Genomic DNA, 6,418 nt, shown 5'->3' on the forward strand with positions numbered 1-6,418 from the left:
CTTGACTGACTTGGGTTGGCTGTTGGGAAAAGAAGTTCAGAGTAGAGTGAAGTAGTAGGGTTTTTCAAGACATACACCAAGGATAAAAGAGAGGTTGGGTACAAGGCTGCTGAAATACCAGCTGTTCCATCCAACCCCATCTTTATACACACCATCATCAGGGGGATACTGAAAACCACTGAGAGAGAGAGAGAAAGAGAGAGAAAGAGAGAGAGGGAGAGAGAGAGAGAGACAGAGAGAGAGAGAGAGAGACAGAGACAGAGAGAGAGTTCAGCTCATTATGGTCTCCACTGGCTTCTCAGAGCTTAGAGCATTACTAGGAGAGGTGAACTGACTCTAGCAGCGAAGGGCATCCCAGTAGCATGAGGTTTATTAGGCAGACCAACAGCATGATGCCCCTAGTGATAACATCCTGAGAAAAGGGTTGCCAGGTAAATTACAAGATGCAATATTTGGAATATACAAATATTTTAAAATTACCTGTTATTTATCTGAAATCCAAATTTAACTGGGCATCTGTATTTTTATTTGCTAAATCTGCAAACTTAGCAGATTTAGCAAAATCCTACCCAAGGATCCCATAAGAGCAATGTGACTCTAAATTGCCCTTTGATAATAAGGTAAGAAATCAGGGTCTTCAAAGCTTAAATGTACCTTTTTTCAAATTGTCTAATGAGGGCCAAAATGTCCAGTCCTAACCCCAGAACCCCAAAGCTGCAATAAGTTCACATAGCTAGTTTTCCCATGTTGAGAGCAGCTGGCTGCCTCCCTGGCCCCAACTCTCACTTACTCTGGGTTACCTGTCCACTGTTCTGTCACAAAATGAACTCTCTCAGGTGAGCTCTACCACCAGTAAGTTTTGGAGAAATGCTTTGGAGAATGTCTCTACAAGTGACTAGGCAGTTGGTGATAAAAACTTAGAAGTCCCTGAGAACATTCTGTAATTGCTCCTTGCAGAATCAACAGAGTTCAAGAGGAGGAGGGAGGGATCTATTGTCCAGCCTGTCCTCTGTGACTTCTAAGCCCATCTATTCAGGCCCCTGCAGGCTTCAAGCCCTCATCTAAGCTCTAGTGGCACTGCTGATAGAGGCTATTATTTTGCTCACAAAGACAGACTGAGAGGTCTATCAAAATAAAACAAATTTAAGAGTTTATGAATACTCAGAAAAGCAGTATCTTACATGAAATAAGACATATTCACATGCCACGAGCAGGTGCACACATGCTGTACTACCCAGAATGCTTTGAGTGGTATTGGACTATTCTTCATTTACTAGCCTCCAGGAATCATTACACAAACTAGATTGGGAAAGATGCTGAATGCCTTAGCAACTTGGAAGATGTGTAGGACACCCTCAAATTTAAAGTTGTTCTTCCCAACACCACTGTGACCCACACAGCACACAGGAAGCAGACAGTAAGTTGGTGGCCAGATGGGTTTCACTGCCACCTCCTGAAAGGGACTTCATCTGAAAGGGACCTCAGGCCTTGGAGCTCTGGCTCTACAATTGTCAGCTGCCTACAGATTAAGCTTTAACAGAAATCCTGTCTAGCTACGGCTCCCCAAATGATCTAAGCCTGGAGTGTCTCACCATGTATTCATTTAATCAACAAACATTTAATGAATTTCTACTGTGTGTTAGCACTGCTGATAAAGCATTGGAAAAATTGATGTAATCCAAAAACTCATGGAGTTGAGGATTTAATAGGAGATACAGACAAGGAAATTAATAATTACAATGCATAATGTGGATGTGCAAGTGCTGTAAGAGCACAAAGGAGGGCACCTCACCCATTCGAAGAGAGGCTTGGAAGGGACCCTGTGAAATAATAGAAAAAAATATATATATATATATATATATGGCTCTGCCCCCAGTCTCTGGCACAGAGCTCTTAAAACCTTTGTGATTTCCTAAGTGATAAGAGCACAAGGAGCATCTTTTGTTCAAATATTTGATCCTTAACCCTGGTTCCTGACACAGAGCTCCTACATTTCTTATAATTTCCTGAGTGTTAATGAGGTGACTTTTGGTGAGCTCCTGGATAGCTTCCAGATGGGGGTTGGTCACCATAAAACCAACCTATGATTAGGAGCTTGGAACTCTCAGCCCCTCCCCTATCTTTTGGGAAAGGGGAAGGGGCTGGAGATTGATCATGCTTACATGATGAAGCCTCCATAAAAATCCCAAAAGTATGGGGTTTGGAAAGCTTCTGGGTTGGTGAACACATCTACATACACAACAGAGTGGTGTACCCGAACTCCAAAGGGACAGAAGTTCCTCTGCTCAGGACAGCCCCCCACACACACACACACACATCATGCCCTATGCACATCTTCAACAGGCTATTCATCTGTATCCGTTATCATTTCCTTTATTATATAATAGACCACTAAGCATAAGTGTTTCCTTGAGTTTTGTGAGCTATTCCAGTGAATTATTGAACCCAAGGAGGGAGTTGTGGGAATCTCCAATTTACAGGCAGTCAGTGCAAAACACAGGTGACAACCTGGACTTTTGACTGGCATCTGAAGGGGAAGGGGCAGCCTTGTGGGACTAAGCCCTTAATCTCTGGGGTCTGCAATAACTCCAATTAGTGTGAGAATTGAATTTAGGACATTCAGCTGCTGTCAAGGAATTGCTTGGTGTGGAAAACCCACACATCTGATGTTAGAAGTACTGTGAGTGTGAGATTGGGGCAAATACTGCATTTTTCCTATAAAGATTCCCACAGAAAATTATGTCTACACTGAGGCCTCAAGGATGAAAAAAAAATTAATGGAAAAGGCTGTTCCAATCAGAGGGAACATGTATAAACGACCATAGGTGAATCTGAGGAGCAGTGAGATGGAAGCATGAAATTTGAAGGTTAATCATAATAGTGCACAACATTTAAGTAGGATGTACTGAATGTTAGTGCTAAGTGTGTGGTATGGATTGTGTCCACAGCATCTCTCAGATGAGACAACTGAGGCACAGATAACTTAAGTGCTTTACCTAAAGGCACACCCCTAGTAAGTGGTGAAGCCAGTAATTAAACACCAGCCATTTGGCTCCAGAGTTCACATTCTTTTTTTTTTTTAGCTGAGCCATCCTGCCACCTGTTGGCAGCTCAGCAGCGCTCAGCTCAGGCCAGGAATCAAACCAGTGACCCTGTTACTCAGAGCTCACACTCTTGAGCGAGCTCTTAACCAACTGAGCCACTCAGCCGGCCCCCAGAGCTCACATGCTTAACCTGCACTCTGTAATGCCCAAGTTTCTACTGTAACTCAAACAAATAAAACAAATGGTGGGACTTCAGCACAGAACTCCAGCCTTCACTCCTGGAGCCATCAACCCCACTTTTAGGTCCAAATTCATCCCAGATTCTGGCCCTTCTGTGCTTCTGTGACCTCAGAACCTCTGTCCAGTACCTGGTTTCTTATCAATAACAAGTGCCCAGTCATAACTCTGTTCCCTGAATCACTGGTTAGCATGTCAGGTTCCCAGATCTGAGGCCAACTCCCTAATTCTTCTGAAAACTGGAGCCTTTTTTGCCTAGGAATACCAGGCCTCAGGTATCTCTTATTGAATCCACACGTACCACACTAGGCCTACTTCTCTGAATTTCTTCCTATTCTGGTTTCCTGGGCATCCTTTGGTTGCTTTAGTGTCTCTGTGTCTCCAACTGGACTCTGGTGTCTAGCCATCCTCAGTCTACCATCACCCACTGCCCACCAAAGCCCAAACTGGGAGGAGTGGAGCAGTGTGCAAAGGAGACCTTTGAAGGCAGGAAGGACAACTGTGTGAGAAACTGGTAAAGTGGAGACATTTTAGAATATGGGTAGGGCTTGGCTGAGAGCCTAGAAGGAGAGCTGTCCTTATTCTAAGGAGGAGTATATGACACACTCCTCCCAAAATACACTATTCCAATTGCTAGCTAAAGACTGCAACTCCTCTGAAAAAGAGTTCATAAAAAGAGATGAACTGAGAATGTAGCAAGCCCAGAGGAGAACACGTGCTTAATTATACACAGAATACATGCCTTGCCAGATGTTTACTTTGGTTGGGGAGGGCACACAGCATCTGAATGAAAAAGGGAGAGGGCTTCACCCAAGCTATTTCCAGTGGCTTTCCGATACAAATGGCCTGTCTTGGCTTATGCTGTGGACTTTCCTAAAATCTTTTAAAGGTTCACAAAACCCAAATAAGCAGCATCTGGTTTTTGTGTGCCCCATATATCTTGCTGAGCAGCCCCAAGCCAGGCACTAGCAGCAGCTGGCCTCGGTTCATGGCTTGGCATATCAAGGCACCCCAAGCCTACTGCAAGTGGTGGCCATCTACAGATTGCTTTGTGGTCCATGTCAGGTTGCCCCAGGCAGGGAACAGATTGTGGCTGACCTTGGCCTCTGGCAGTGTTCCTCCAAGGAGTCCCCAGGGCTGGTATACCCAGTGGCCAGCTTTGGACCAAGTCAGGGCATCACCTGGCCACCTCCTAAGATGACACACCCAAAGGGCAAACTTGGCAGTCACCAGAGTCCTGCTAAAGTGAATCCTTCTCCATAGGGTCATCCCCAGCACAACAAGTCCTCCACTGTAGTCATGGCCAGTCCTCAAAACCAATCAGCCCATGGGTCATTCCCTCCCATTGATGTGCAAACAGCAACTAAGGCTCAACTACAACAGGAGGGCACACAGAAGGGACATACCTGGAACACCTGGCTCAGGTGACTAGGAAAACTGCACCAATGGAACCCACAGCACACCTACTACATAAGGCCATTCTACAAAGATTGAGAGACGTAGCAGTCATACCTAAATCATAAAAACAAACACAGGGAGGCAGCCAAAATAAAGAGACAAAGAAATGTCCCAAATTAAAGAACAGAACAAAGCTCCAGAAGCAGAACTAAACAAAAGGGAGACAAGCAATCTACCAGACACAGAGTTCAAAACAGCTGTTATAAGGATGCTCAATGATCTCAGAGAGATTCAATAAAGAGATAGGAAACATAAAAGTGGAGATAGAAAACAAAAAAGAACCACTGTGAAATAAAGAATACAATAACTGAAATGAAGAATACATTAGAGAGAATCAACAGTAGATAAAATGAAGCAGAGGATCAAATTAGCAATTTAGAAGATAAGGTAGCAGAAAATACCCAAACAGAACAGCAAAATAAATCTTTAAAAATGAGGAGAGTTTAAGAGTCCTCTGGGAAACATCAAGCACACCAACATTCACATCATAGGGGTAGCAGAAGGAGAAGAGAGAGAGCAAGAAATTGAAATCCTATTTGAAAGAATAATGACTGAAAATTTCCTTAACCTGGCAAAAGAAATAGACATACAAGCCCAGGAAGTGCAGAGATTCCCAAACAAGATGAGCCCAAAAAAGCCCACACCAAGACACATCATAATTAAAATGCTAAAGGTTAAAGATTAAGCAAGAATCCTAAAAGCAGCAAAGGAGATGTTAGTTACCTATAAGGGAGCTCTCAAAAGACTCCCTTATGTCAATGTGGGGGTATAAATGTCTAATCATATGTTGTTTTATATAACTGAAACTAATAATAAAAAAATAAATTTGAAAAATAATACATACATAAATAAATAAATAAGAACTGTCAGTGGATCTCAACAGAAACTTTGAAGGCCAGAAGGGACTGGCAGGAAATATTCAAAGTGATGAAAACCAAGGACCTACAACCAACATTACTCTATCCAGCAAAGCTATCATTTAGAATCAAAATACAGATAAAGAATTTCCCAGTCTCTCTCTCTCTCTCTCTCTCTCTCTCTCTCTCTCTCTCTCTCTCTCTCTCTCCCTCACTCCCCCCTCTCGCCCTCCCTCTCACCCTTACACTCTCTAGCCCTTGTGCCCTCTCTCCTCCTTTCCCTCCTTCCCTCCCCCCTCTCTCCCCCTCCCCCACCTTGGCTAGGCCCATTGTCTTCCCTGAGAATGTATCACTAATAAACCCTGCTTGCATACTAATCAGCTTGCTGACCTTTGATTCTTCACTGCATCAGCAAGAAGAACTGAGACTCCAGTAACATTTTGGTGCTGTGACTCGGATTGCACCCTTTGTCTCCAGACGTTTGGAACACAAATAGAGGCTATAAAGCTACAAATGATCATCATGAACAACTACCGAGTCCTGGGACCCCAAGCTCCAGACACCTATCATTGGCCAATGGGTTGACACTTCCTTCTGCCTCCTCCAATCAATACTTAGCAAGCAGACAGAACCCAAAGAAGTCTCAACATCCCTTTACAGCAGAAAGCAGCCAGAGCAATCATCACCCCAAAGTCCCCAAAGATTTGGGTTCCTAATGCTTGAGGGGGGAAATGTTAGGTAGAAGTTTGAAAATATAGGAGAAGGAGGAGAGGTGGGAGGGGATCCATAGTTCCTACAGTAAAAGCTCATAACTAGCTTTGA

Source organism: Hipposideros armiger, unplaced genomic scaffold (genome assembly GCF_001890085.2).
Source record: "Hipposideros armiger isolate ML-2016 unplaced genomic scaffold, ASM189008v1 scaffold_1707, whole genome shotgun sequence".
Lineage (NCBI taxonomy): Eukaryota > Metazoa > Chordata > Mammalia > Chiroptera > Hipposideridae > Hipposideros > Hipposideros armiger.